The following is a 13,559-nucleotide window of genomic DNA, read 5'->3' as shown; positions in this document are numbered from 1 at the left end:
CCTCTTACAGTCATAAGGAGCCAAATTTTTAATTTCCTGAATGCTTGCTTCCTAAATGAGTACTGAAAAAGAGTACTAAAGGTTCTAAAACACAAGACTGAAAAGAGTCCTTGATTGACTGAACCCACTGAAGGAAATAATATAAAATGCTCTGTCATGTCCCTTTATGCTCTGGCATGAAATAATTGTTAGAATAAATAAGACACTTGTTTGAATTTAGAGCCAAGTTTACTGTTGTTATTCAATTCTAATTGATTGGCTTCTGTTCTAATATGGCTAACTACTGACTCTTAACAGGGATTTAATTTACAAATTATTTATAAACAAATTATTCCATAAGAAAAAATAATGCTATAGAATTTCTAGTTCTTAAATAAAGCTAAGATAAAATAGGAATCATTGTCAGTGTGTCAAACAGGGTGTGTCCAATGTTTCCTTCCTTAATTTTTTTAATCTGTTCAATAATATTTATTTAATACTTACATTTCGCCAAGATTAGGGAAACACATTGGAGAAAGAACAGTAATTTGTGATTAAAGAGTGAAAAGACATTGTGGACAGGGAGAAGAGCATCTGAAACAGTTTTGGAAAAAGTTCGTCAGCAAAGTACAAAAACAGACAATGAGCTCGTCGTGAGAGCAAAGCCTGCGGGTCACACTTCTGAGGCTCCTGGCCTCCTGCACGGCTTCTCGTACCTCAACCCTGGATGCCACAAAGCCTGTATCTTTCCCTGTCCCATGACACGAAGCCTGTCTACCCACTACTCTCTTTCAATTTCCCCAGTGACCGCTACTGCTGAATGCAAGAAAACAAACAGAAGAAAACCCCGTTTTCTTTATCCTCTGTTCTTTTCTGAGCAAAATTTTGGGTCAGATGAGGCATGTTGATGTGACTATCACTTTTATCGTTTAATCCATAAAAATGGGAACTACTGTTTTCCATTCTTCACAACTGTAACACTCATATAGCCTCCCTAAAAACCGATAAATTGAAAAAAAATAAAAATGATGCTGTAATTCACTGAGAACTGAGATGAATTTAAATACATTCGTTGGGACGCCGGCAGCTGGTTTCTACTGACAGAAGAATCCCTTAGACCTGGCTGAGGTACATCTCACCACACGTTTGCAGGGGGTACAGTCTGTGGTTGCTGAGGGGCAGGCTGTGAGTCCCACGCTATCACGACGGGCCACGCATTCTCTCTTTAGATGTAACACAGTTGATTAGAGTAAGCAAAGGGCAGCACCCACTATGAATGTGAACTTATGCGTGGGATTATTTGAGGCATCTCTCTAACCCAGAGACTCCATTCCTGAAGCTCTTTTGGTACGAGAAAGGTGGAATCTCTCTTTTCCAAGTATCTTCCTTGTAGTGAGCTAAATGATGTCCCCTAAAATAGGTCCATGTCCTAGTTCCTGGAATCTGTGAATAGCGTCTTATATGGCATAAGTGAATAATACCTTCTGTGGCAAAAAATGGGAGGAAAGTAATGATCTTCAGAGGAGGAATTTATCCTGGATTATTGAAGTGAGCCCGAAATGCAATCACATGTGTCTTTGTAAGAGAGAGACGGGGAGTTTTGACACAGACGCAAAGAGTCTCCTTTGTGGAGCAGAGAGAGATGTGGCCATAAGCCAATGTATGCGGACAGTTACCAGATGCTGAAAAAGGCCAGGGACAGATTCCCATCACTTGGAGCACCCAAAGTGAGTCAGCCCTGCCAGCACTTTGATTTTAGTCAAGTGATACTGATTTCAGACTTTTGGCCTCCACAACTGTAAGAGATTAAATTTCTTTTGTTTAAGCCAGTAAGTGTCTGGTAATTTACTACAACAGGCATAGAAAACGAATACATCCACCTTTCTCAGACACTCTATTTCTGGAAGCGTGATCTAACCACAGGAAAACCAGACATGTGATGGGGCAAATTGTACAGAAGTCAGAATGTTTGGTATGGTGACTCCAGAAAATGCTGCGGTTAAATCCAATTTAGATAAAATATCATGCTGTGATTAAAATGACGAGTACCTGCCCAGCTGCTTTTTGCTTGCATGTGAATGGTGAGGCTCAGAAGAGACTAGAAATACCTTTAGGCTACAGAATGTGGACTTGACTCCAAGTGGCTTCATTATCTCCCAAACTTCAGAACTAGGAGAAGTAGCAGAAGTAAGGAAGCAATAGGTGCTAGACACAGGCATGTCTCTTAATGGTTGAGCAGATATCACAGGAGCAAGAAAGAGACTCAGAATTAGGGCAGTGTGAGTGTAAGTTGGGTTGAATGGTAAAGCTAATCGTATAGGTGATTGTTATAATAGAACTGATAAGTAATATAAAAGGGTACAAGTTATAAAGGGAGTAAGTGGGACACCAAACTGGTGGTGAACATGTGCTTGGGGAGTCAGAAAATACTTTACAAAAGAAATCACATCAAAGTTGGGACCTCAAAGGTGAGTATAAGTTGACGAGACAGGCTCGAGACCGTCCTTATCTGGACCACAGAAAGACCGCACTGGACGCTACGCTTGTCTTTCTGTCTACATATAAATACTGAACTCTGTGAATTTAATGACTTTATCCCTCTGGTACGTCCAGATTTTAAAATAGGTCCTGAACAGTTTGTAAGGAATATTCATGAGTAAATAAATGAACGATTTGTAGATGGCTGCATAGGTACTGTTTACAGGTTGGAAGACGAGGAGTTACTGGGAGAGCTGCTGGTGGGGTTTTTAAGAATGCCTGCTTCAGTTCCTAGCACACGGGGGTAGCTGTAACTATAAGTAATAATATATTACAAATAAAAATAATAAGAATGTTCTTGAAAGGCATTCATGATAACCTTCTTAATCTTTACATAAGGCACAAGTTATTGAGATAACATATCCTGGAAAACATTTCTTTGTCCAGTAAGTACAACCCTACTCCTGATTACACTGTGAAGAGTCAACACATACTTGACAATATACACTTTGAGGACTGGAAACACATACAATCGGATTGTGTATCAGAAAAGCACTAAGGGGTAAAATAGGGTTTTCTTTTTAATTTAATTAATTAGTTGTTAACTTGAAAAATACTGTCAGAGTTAATGCATAGTGAAGGTTTTGTCTCAAACTTTAGTTTGATCCTATAAATCAGACTCAAGCAAAACATGCTCTTTTCTTTCTTCTTTCTTATTCCTTTAACTTTCCTTTCCGATAAAGCAGTAATCAAAGAGGAAGCTAACAATAATGTCTTTCATGAAGACAGTGTATAAAGGAAGACCTATGTTTTTCTTTATCTTCGGATGGCCTTTAATGACTGTTTTCTTAAATGAAATGGAGCATTTAATTATTAAATGCTTCTGCTAAAGCTGTCATGTCTATTTATAAATAGCAGCTAAAAAACATTTCCTTCTGTTAAGAAAACAAACAAAAATCAAAAGGATTTTTTCATAGTCAAGACATATTTTGATATATAAAACCTATTTTAAATGTTCAAACATAATATTTTTAAATGTCTTTTGAGAAATGTTGCATTGTTAGTCCTTTTTTTATGTAAAATATTTTCTTTTTAAGCTGAATATCTGCCACCGTTATTTTAAAAATGTGAATACATTTTTCTGAATATAGAATCTCCTTGATATTTAAGAATCACAAATTTTTGTGAACTTAAATCTTTGTTGATACTTTGCTCAGGTGCTAACACTATAAGCTACTTAAGGTTAGAGCAATAACACAGTTCATGACTGAAAGCCTGATTTACTTATGTACATTGATAATTGAAAAAAAAAAGACATTTTCTAATTCTTATTTTAAATATAGGAATCTAGACTTAGCAGTCATTCTCATATGCTTATACCTGCAGTGAAAATCTATACACAAATTAAATACAACTAATGTATACATTAGTTAGTTAATCTTTGTACCAATTGCCTAAATCAGAATCAAATATATGATGTTGTATTATTTATTTCATTCTTTATAACTTTTAGGTTTAATTAGCCAGGTATACTCACAAGACACCACTTCTTGGTGGTGGTGGTGGTGATTTTTCTAAGCAAAATTTGAGGTAGTGATTCTGTCATTTCTGACCTAAGTCAAACTGATGCAGATTTATGAAATATGGAAATGTGGTTTTCCATGGCATTTCAAATTTTATATGGACATTTATGGAAGGAAAAACATGAATGATGAAATGAAAAGGAGAACATTTTTTTCTCTTACTTTTATTTGCATTTATTTTATGCCGAGTTTATTCTCGAGCCATAAGTTTTTGTTTCTTCAGTTTCTTCTGGGACATCTTTTTCTTCTGTGCAACCTCCTCTTCTGGTTTGGGAACAATTTGTTCCTTTCAGTGAGGCTCACCTGGATGTGGCAGGGGAGCTCATGTATGGGTTAATCCGACCATGAGCTCTGTAAGTGCGGCAGCGCATCTTGGGTGCTTTGTTCACCTGGATATGCTCAATCAGCAGAGAATCTACATCTAAACTTTAAGTTCAGCATTACTCTATGTATTTTTAAGCATGTGCAGCAAAAATTCAGCACTCTTTTTGGGCCACCAACCCTGTGTCCAACCCCACTGTTTGGCCTGGGCACACCTACCAGCTCCACCATTGTAATGCCTGAATGGTACACGTTGCTTCTTTAAGGTGACATCCTTCAGATACTTGGTGGCTTTACGGATATGCATACCCCTGATGGCCCGAGCAATTTCACAAGTGTTCTTAAAGTGAACACGAAGATTTGAACCTCTTGATTTGCCTGATTTTGTGGGGTTTTCTGGATCAAGCGAATAGCAAACCATTTTCAAAAATTACCTTAGGCTGCTCACTGGAAAAACGAGAACATTTGAAATCCATATCTGCCAAATACAGCACCAAATGCTTGAGCAAGATAATTAAGCTCTCTCAATTGTCCTTTTCACAGCCTCACAATTTAGAGAATAATACATAATGCATAGGGTTGCTAAATAATAAATAATATTGTAATATATGTGTCTGTCACATACGGCTAGCAACACATTCAAATCTAACCTTAAATTTGTGTAAATACTTGGCTCATTTCCGAAAATACTGCTTTATGATGATATTGTATTGGCTTGAAAAAATGTAACTATATAACACTTCTTCCAATGAATACAATTACAGTGAGAGATTAGGTAATTGCTTCATAAGATTATGAATTCCTAATCTGTTCATCTGTGTTTTGCTGGAAATAGACTTATGCAGATTAATAGTCTGTAACTTCTCTAATGACTCTGTATCAAATACAGTCAAAATACATTACAGTTGAACATACTTTTTTAAGTGAAAGAAGTTTTCAGTAACTAACATAGTTTGGAATTAAATATGTGCATACCCTATGAACATAGATCACTACAATATGAATTAGATATCGTCTACATTTTGAACAGTTCAAAGCTATATTGCTCATTCAATCCTCTGAGGGTCATATTGAGCAGACTATAAATATGCAGTCATGTCATTTGTAGTGACTTCTGTTTTGAAATTTTGAAATAGTGTATCAATGTCTTCAATAATTATGAATATGCTCACTACTTAAAAAATTATTTGACAGAATATATTATTCAAATATTTATTCCAATTTTTTTGAATTTGTTGAGACTTGATTTGTGACCCAACATGTGGTCCATCCTGGAGAATGATCCATGTGCTGATGAGAAGAATGAATATTCTGAGGGTGTTGGATGGAACGTCCTGTAGATATCTGCCCAGTCCAGTTGGTCCAGAGTGTTGTTTAGATCTTGTGTTTCTCTGATTCTTTGCCTAGATGATCTGTCCAATATAGATAGTGGGGTGTTCAGGTCCCCTGCTATTATGGTGTTAGTGTCTAGTTCCTTCTTTAGGTCTAATAGGGTTTGTTTTATAAATCTGGCTACTCCAACACTGGGTGTGTATATATTTATGATTGTTATGCCTTCCTGATGGATGAATCTTTTTATCATTATGGAGTGGCCCTCATTATCTCTTTTTATGGTTTTTAGTTTAAAGTCTATTTTGTCAGATATAAGAATAGCTACTCTAGCTCGTTTTTCATTTCTGTTTGCATGGTAAATCTTTTTCCATCCTTTCATTCTTAGTCTATGTGAGTCTTTATGGGTGAGGTGGGTCTCTTGTAGGCAGCATATAGTTGGGTCCTCCTTTTTAATCCAGTCAGCCAGTCTGTGTCTTTTGATTGGAGAATTTAATCCTTTTACATTAAGACTTGTTATTGAAAAGTGTTGATTTACTACTAGCATTTTAAAAATTTTTGTTTGGATGTCTTAACTGTGTTTTGTTCCTTTCTTTCTGATTTACTGTTTCTCTTCTGTATTTGTTGGTTCCTTGGGTTATAGATAAACTTTTTTTTTCTCTTTATTGTTGGCATTTTAATTTTACGAGCGGGTTTTGATTTTTCTTGAGTTTTTATGGCAGTGGTAGTTATTTTTCAGGTACCAAAGCCAGTATTCCCTTGAGAATTTCTTGTAAGGGTGGTCATGTGGTAGTGAACTCCCGCAGTTTTTGTTTGTTTGAGAAATACTATTTGCCCTTCATTTTGAGAGGATAGCCTTGCAGGGTAGAGTATTCGTGGCTGGCAATCTCTGTCTTTTAGTATTTTGAATATATCATCCCATTTCTTTCTGGCTTTTAGGGTTTGTTAGGAAAAGTCTGATGTTAGGCTGATTGGGGCTCCCTTATAGGTGATTTGATGCTTCTCTCTTGCAGATTTTAAGATTCTCTCTTTGTCTTTGAGTTTTGCCAGTTTGACAATAACATGTCTTGGAGAAGACCTTTTTGGGTTGAATACAGTTGGGAATCTTTGAGCTTCCTGAATCTGAAGCTCTGTGTCTTTTCCTATACCTGGGAAGTTTTCTGCCACTATTTTGTTGAATATGTTTTCAAAGCAATCTCCTTTTTCCTCCCCTTCTGGAATACCCATGACTCGGATATTTGAGTGCTTAAGATTTCTGATATCTCTCTTAGATTTTCTTCAATGTTTTTAATTCTTTTTTCTATTTTTTTTCTCTGCCTGTGTTATTTCAAACAGCCCATCTTCAAGGTCAGAAGTTCTCTTTTCTCCTTCTACAAGCCTGCTGGTTAAACTCTCTGTTGTGTTTTTTATTTCATCAAATAAATTCTTCAGCTTGGCAAGCTCTGCTACATTCTTTTTCAGGGCATCAATTTCCTTGTACATTTCTTCTTTCAGGTCCTGTATACTTTTCTTCATTTCATCATGTGGTCTAGCTGAGTTTTCTTGTATCTCATTTAGTTTCCTTAGAAGTATCACTCGAGATTCCTTCATTTCAAGGTCAGACATTTCAAGTCAGACATTTCAAGGGCTTCTTGTTCTATAGGATCTAGAGCTTGAGAGTTATTACCCTTTGGTGGTGTACTTTCTTGATTTTTCGTATTTCTGGTATCTTTCCTTTGATGTTTAGTCATTGTGGCAGGGGATTTCACAGTCAACAGGCTCGACACTATTGCCTGGCTAGGATGCCGCTGGGGCTGCCATTTGGCACAGCTGCCTCAGTGTCTGTTTGGTCACCCACTGGTGCCTTGGGTGCGTAGTCACCTTGGGTCTTGGGCCTCTCTGCAGAAGCATCTCTCTGGTTGGTGTGCACTTGGCCAGGCTCGGCATAGAGTCCAGCGGTGGCGAGGCCTATCTGCTGGGTTGAGGGCTGGCACCACAGGGTGCCTGGTTTCTGCAGATCTCGGGCCTCTCCAGCAGGATGACTCTCTGACTGGTGCACTCTTGGCCAGGCTGAGGATGGAGTAGGGTGGTGGTGAGGCCTAACTGCTGGGTCATATGCTGACACTGCGGGTCATGTGGACTCTATGGATCTCGGGCCTCTCCATTGGGGTGCCTCTCTGGAATTTTCCCATGTATTTTATCAGACCACAATGGATTAAAATTAGAAATCAATAACAAATGAAATTCTGGAAACTATACAAACACATGGAAATTAAACAGCATTCTACTTAATGACATATGGGTCCAAGTAGAAATCATACAGCAAATCAAAAAATTTATTGAAACTAATGAAAACAATGATACATCATACGCAAAACTGTGGGATACTGCAAAAGCAGTACCAAGGGGGAAATTTATCTCATTAAATGCTTACTTCAGAAGAATGGAAAGATGGCAAGTGAACAACTTAATACTTCACCTTAAAGAACTAGAAAAACAAGAACAACCAGAACCCAACGTTAGCAGATGGAAAGAAATCATTCAGATCAGAGTAGAACTTAATGAAATTGTAACCCAAAAAAGATACAAAAAATCAATGAATCAAAAAGTTGGTTTTTTGAAAAGATAAATAAAATTGACAAACCATTAGCATGGCTAACTAAAAAAAGAAGAGAAGAGACCCAAATAACAAAAATTAAAAATGAAAAAGGTGATATTACAACCAATATTCTGAAATACAAGGAATCATTCAAGACTACTATAAACAACTATATGCCAACAAATTTGAAAATCCGGAGGAAATGGATAAATTTCTGGACATGCACAAACTACCAAAACTGAGCCAAGAAGATGTAGAAAATCTGAACAGACCAATAACAATAAAAGAGATTGAAGCTGTTATCATAAGGCTCCCCACAAAGAAAAGCCCAGGACCAGATGGGTTCACAGCAGAATTCTACCAAACATTCAAAGAGGAATTGACACCAATTCTTTACAAACCATTCCAAAAGATTGAAACACTGGCAATTCTTGCAAACTCGTCCTATGAAGCAAACATCACCCTGATACCAAAACCAGGTAAAGATACAACAAAAAAAGAAAACTACAGGCCAATATCCTTGATGAATATAGATGCAAAAATCCTCAATAAAATACTAGCTAATGGAATACAGCAAAACATACTTAAAATTATACACCATGATCAAGTGGAATTCATCTCAGGGATGCGAGGTTGGTTCAGCATATGCAAATCAACACCATATCAATAAAATCAAACACAAGGACCATATGATTATCTCTATAGATGCTGAAATAACATTTGATAAAATTCAACACTCATTCATGATAAAGACTCTCTATAAGTTAGGTATAGATGGAAAGTATGTCAACACAATTAAAGCCATATATGATAAACCCACTGCCAGTATCATCCTGAATGGGGAAAAGCTGAAAACTTTCCTCTTAAGAACAGGAACAAGGATGCCCACTCTCACCACTCCTATTCAACATAGTGTTGGAAGTACTAGCCAGAGCAATCAGAGAAGAGAAGGAAATAAAGGGCATCCAGATTGGAAAAGATGAAGTCAAACTGTTCCTGTTTGCAGATGACATGATCCTATATATTGAACAGCCTAAAGCCTCTACACAAAAACTCTTGGAGTTGATAAATGATTTCAGCAAAGTTGCGGGATACAAAATCAACACACAAAAATCAGTAGCATTTCTATTCTCCAATAGTGAACATGCAGAAAGAGAAATCAAGAAAGTAGCTGATTTACAATAGCCACCAAAAAATTAAAATACTTAGGAATTGAGTTAACTAAGGATGTGAAAAATGTCTATAATGAGAACTACAAACCCCTGCTGAGAGAAATTAAGGAGAACACAAGAAGATGGAAAGATATCCCATGCTCTTGGACTGGAAGAACCAACACTGCGAATATGTCCATACTACCCAAAGTGATATACAAATTCAATGCAATCCTAATAAAAATTCCAATGTCATTTTCCTCAGAAATGGAAAAAATTATCCAGACATTTATATGGAATAAGAAAAGACCACACAGCCAAAGAAATTCTGAGCAAAAAAATAAAGCTGGAGGCATAACACTACCTGACTTTAAACTATAGTACAAAGCTATAATAACCCAAACAGCATGGTACTGGCATAAAAACAGAAACACTGATCAATAGAATAGAATAGAATAGAGAATCCAGAAATCAACCCACACACCTACAGCCATCTGATCTTTGACAAAAGCACTAAGCCTATACACTGGGGAAGAGCCTATACACTGCCTTTTCAGCAAATGGCGGTGGAATAACTGGATAGCCATATGCAGGAGAATGAAACTAGACCCATACCTCTCACATATACTAAAATCAACTCAAAATGGATTAAAGAATTAAATATGCACCCTGAAACAATAAAACTTCTTAAAGAAAACAAGGAGAAACATTTCAGGAAGTAGGACTGGAAACAGACTTCATGAATATGACTCCAAAAGCACAGACAATGAAAGGAAAAATAAATAAATGGGATTATATCAAACTTAAAAGCTTCTGCACAGCAAAAGAAACAATTATCAGAGTTAAAAGATAAGGAACAGAGTGGGAGAAATATTTGCAAAATATGCATCTGACAGAGGATTAATATCCAGAATATACAAGGAACTGAAACAACTTTACAACAAAAAAACAAGTAACCCAATTAAAAAATGGGCAAAAGAGTTAAATAGGCATTTCTCAAAGGAAGGTATACAAATGGCCAACAGACACATGAAAAAATGCTCAACATCACTCAGCATTCGGGAAATGCAAATCAAAACCACACTGAGATACCATCTCACCCCAGTTAGGATGGCTAAAATTCAAAACACTCTGAACGATAAATGCTGGTGAGGTTGCGGAGAAAAAGGAACTCTCATACATTATTGGTGGGACTGCAAAATGGTGCAGCCTCAATGGAAAATGGTATGGAAGTTCCTCAAACAGTTGCAGATAGATCTACCATATGACCCAGCTATCCCACTGCTGGGAATATACCCAGAGTAATGGAAATCATCAAGTCGAAGGTATACCTGTTCTTCAATGTTCCTTGCAGCAATATTTACAATAGCTAAGAGTTGGAAACAGCCCAAATGTCCATCATCAGATGAGTGGATATGGAAACTGTGGTACATCTACACAATGGAATACTACTCAGCTATAAAAAAGAACAAAATACTGACATTTGCAACAACATGGATGGACCTAGAGAGAATTATATAAAGTGAAACAAGTCAGGCACAGAAAGAGAAACATCACATGTTCTCCCTTATCTGTGAGAGCTACAAATAAATAAATAAACACACAAATAAACGGGGGAGGAGGAGAGAAGACACAACAAGTACAATTCCTTGAAGTTGATATGACAAGCGAACAGAAAGGAGGTTGTTGGGAGGGAGGGGGGAGAGGGTGGAGGGAGGGAGGTTTTGGTAATGGGCCACAATAATCAACCACATTGTATATTCACAAAACAAAATAAAATTAAACAAAACCACAAAACCCAAATGTCATTATAACATGTCTATGATTCAAAGCTTTTGATGACAAAATAGCTTTAGAATAAGACCAGTGAAATACTCTTTGATAGAAAATTCACCTCACTAACTGATTTGTTGTATTAGTAAGGCCTATCTTCAAATATGTGAGTCCTTGAAATAAACCAGGTTTGAACTATATTTTTCCTAAGTAGCAACATAACTGTGCAAACTTGCTTTCAGATGTGTTCAAAGAAAGTGGTGCTCCCTATAAATTATTCACTTTTCTTTTAACTTTAAATTCTTGCATTTAATTTTATCACTCTGTTAAGCACATACTCTAAATCACTGATTAATTTCTCAGTAACTTTGCTATATCATATTAGGTGGCCAAGGAAGCACAATTTGTGATAAAAATTTATTATTAAAATCAGTTTTTAGAATGTATTCAACTTATATTAGAAGTAGTTTTAAAAGGTACATTTTATTAATTACTCCTATAACTTTATGTATAAATATGTCTAGTAATGGGCTTTTCTGTTAATCTTTGTCCTTTGTGAAATATATAGAGCTATTAGGTTTTTTATTCAGAATGCTGAATAAGCTATGCCAACTTATTTCTTATATAATGTTTAATAATAACATTGTTCATCATATTTTTGGTATAAAGTTACTTGTATTCATGGGGTATGTCTTTTACTTTAAAACTTATTGCTTGTGCTATTTTACTTCAATGCTCAAATTGCTGACATAGAGCACAGAAATAATTTAAAGTGGACAGTAGCCATCATAGTTTTAATAAGTTCCATATAGGGCTTTCCAACTTTCATATTTTACTGCTCCTTGCTAATAACTTCTTCGCTTTCCTAAGACCCATGGCAAAAAGTAATGAGTGTAGCTTTGCTTCCTGAAGAGTTATGGCCAGTAGAAAAGGAGTCATGACTTGACAGGCATGCTTAAGATAGCATTCTTCCTCAACCTTGGAAAAATTTTAAAAAGCAACTGCTTCAGTAAATGAAATGCTAGTTGCATTGAGTAGGCACGGAATACATCAAGTTGCCATAAGTTGAGACATCCACAGAATATCTCTCTGCTTGAATGCTGTTTTATCACATCACATTCAAATTCTTCTGCTTAATTAAGAATTAAATTAATATTGCCATATAAAGAGAAAAGGAAATATGTCTAAGAAGTGAAGACTTACCTACTAATGGTTCCCTCTTAAGGTGAATATATAATACATAAATTGGCATTTTATTCTGTTTGCATATTCACGGCATTAAGAACAGAGAATTCCTAATATGTGGTGTGAAGTTCAGGAACTACCAGGCTTTAGAAAAATAAATATAACATATATATATGTATATATATGTACACAATTTATAAATAAGTCTATATATGCACACTTTTTAAATAAATGTGTTATATTATTTATTTTCATAATTTGTTGATAGTGTTCCTTGACATAATAATAAAAATATGTATTATTTGATTCTTTGGTATACTTTTATGACAATCCTGCCTCTTTAGATATGAGCACTACTGTGTTTTGTCTTCTCTATTTCATTATTTATCACATGGTGGGATTCCCTCCATGTCTTTTATTAGCTGCGTGGAAATAGCCAAGCCTTGCCACTTTAGCCTTTCTATAGCAATTTCTTTTATCACTCAACCTCATCCTTCACTCCATAATGATATATTTGTTTCACCGGGTAACAGTCAAATTCTGTTTCACTGTCTATGCTTCTCATTTTTGTTGAGTATCTTCATATAAGTAATTTTTTTCAAAATTTATAGACTCATGGATTGCTCAAAATCAAATGCTCCATAATGATGAAGCCTGTCATTGCGCAAGTGAAGAAACTATAACCCAGGGTGGCTGGAGATTTGACAAGGCTCATCAATGGCATGGTCATATGTGAAACTTAAATCAAATTGAAATGAGATGTTTTTCCTGCTAACCATTTTGGTAACATCTTTTATTCTCTTTCAAAAATCAGTAAATCCTAAAACAGGAAATTATTGTTCGAATTCTATTGTTAAATGCAACATGATTAACTAAATGGAAAACTAAAAAGACCATAATTGGATAAACAGATATGACAGTGATTAACATCATAGTTATTGAAAAATAAATAAATAAGAGTATTTGGGTTTCATATGAGACTGATGCTGGAGAACCATACTGAAGACTAGAATAAAAGGTAAATCAGGAATACAATATGATAGTTGAGATAATAATAAGATAAATTTGACTAAACGGCCTCGAAATGAATCATGTAAAAAAACACTAGAAATAGTATAAATTCCTCTTAAATTATCAGTTTAATTTTCCAGCTATTAGAAACATAACAATTATATTTGTATG

The 13,559-nt window shown here is 35.8% G+C and overlaps 1 protein-coding gene and 1 pseudogene across 4 annotated transcripts in view; one reads left to right on the top strand and one right to left on the bottom strand.

Annotated features, from left to right (window-relative positions):
* Positions 1–13,559, top strand: part of SPOCK3 (SPARC (osteonectin), cwcv and kazal like domains proteoglycan 3) — a 468,485-nt gene that overhangs the window by 290,000 nt on the left and 164,926 nt on the right. The window lies entirely within an intron of this gene.
* LOC134386019 (large ribosomal subunit protein uL22-like) lies at positions 4,231–4,782 on the bottom strand (annotated as a pseudogene).

Source organism: Cynocephalus volans, chromosome 9, assembly GCF_027409185.1.
Source record: "Cynocephalus volans isolate mCynVol1 chromosome 9, mCynVol1.pri, whole genome shotgun sequence".
NCBI classification, from domain to species: Eukaryota; Metazoa; Chordata; class Mammalia; order Dermoptera; family Cynocephalidae; genus Cynocephalus; species Cynocephalus volans.
This window is presented reverse-complemented; position numbering and strand designations above follow the sequence as displayed.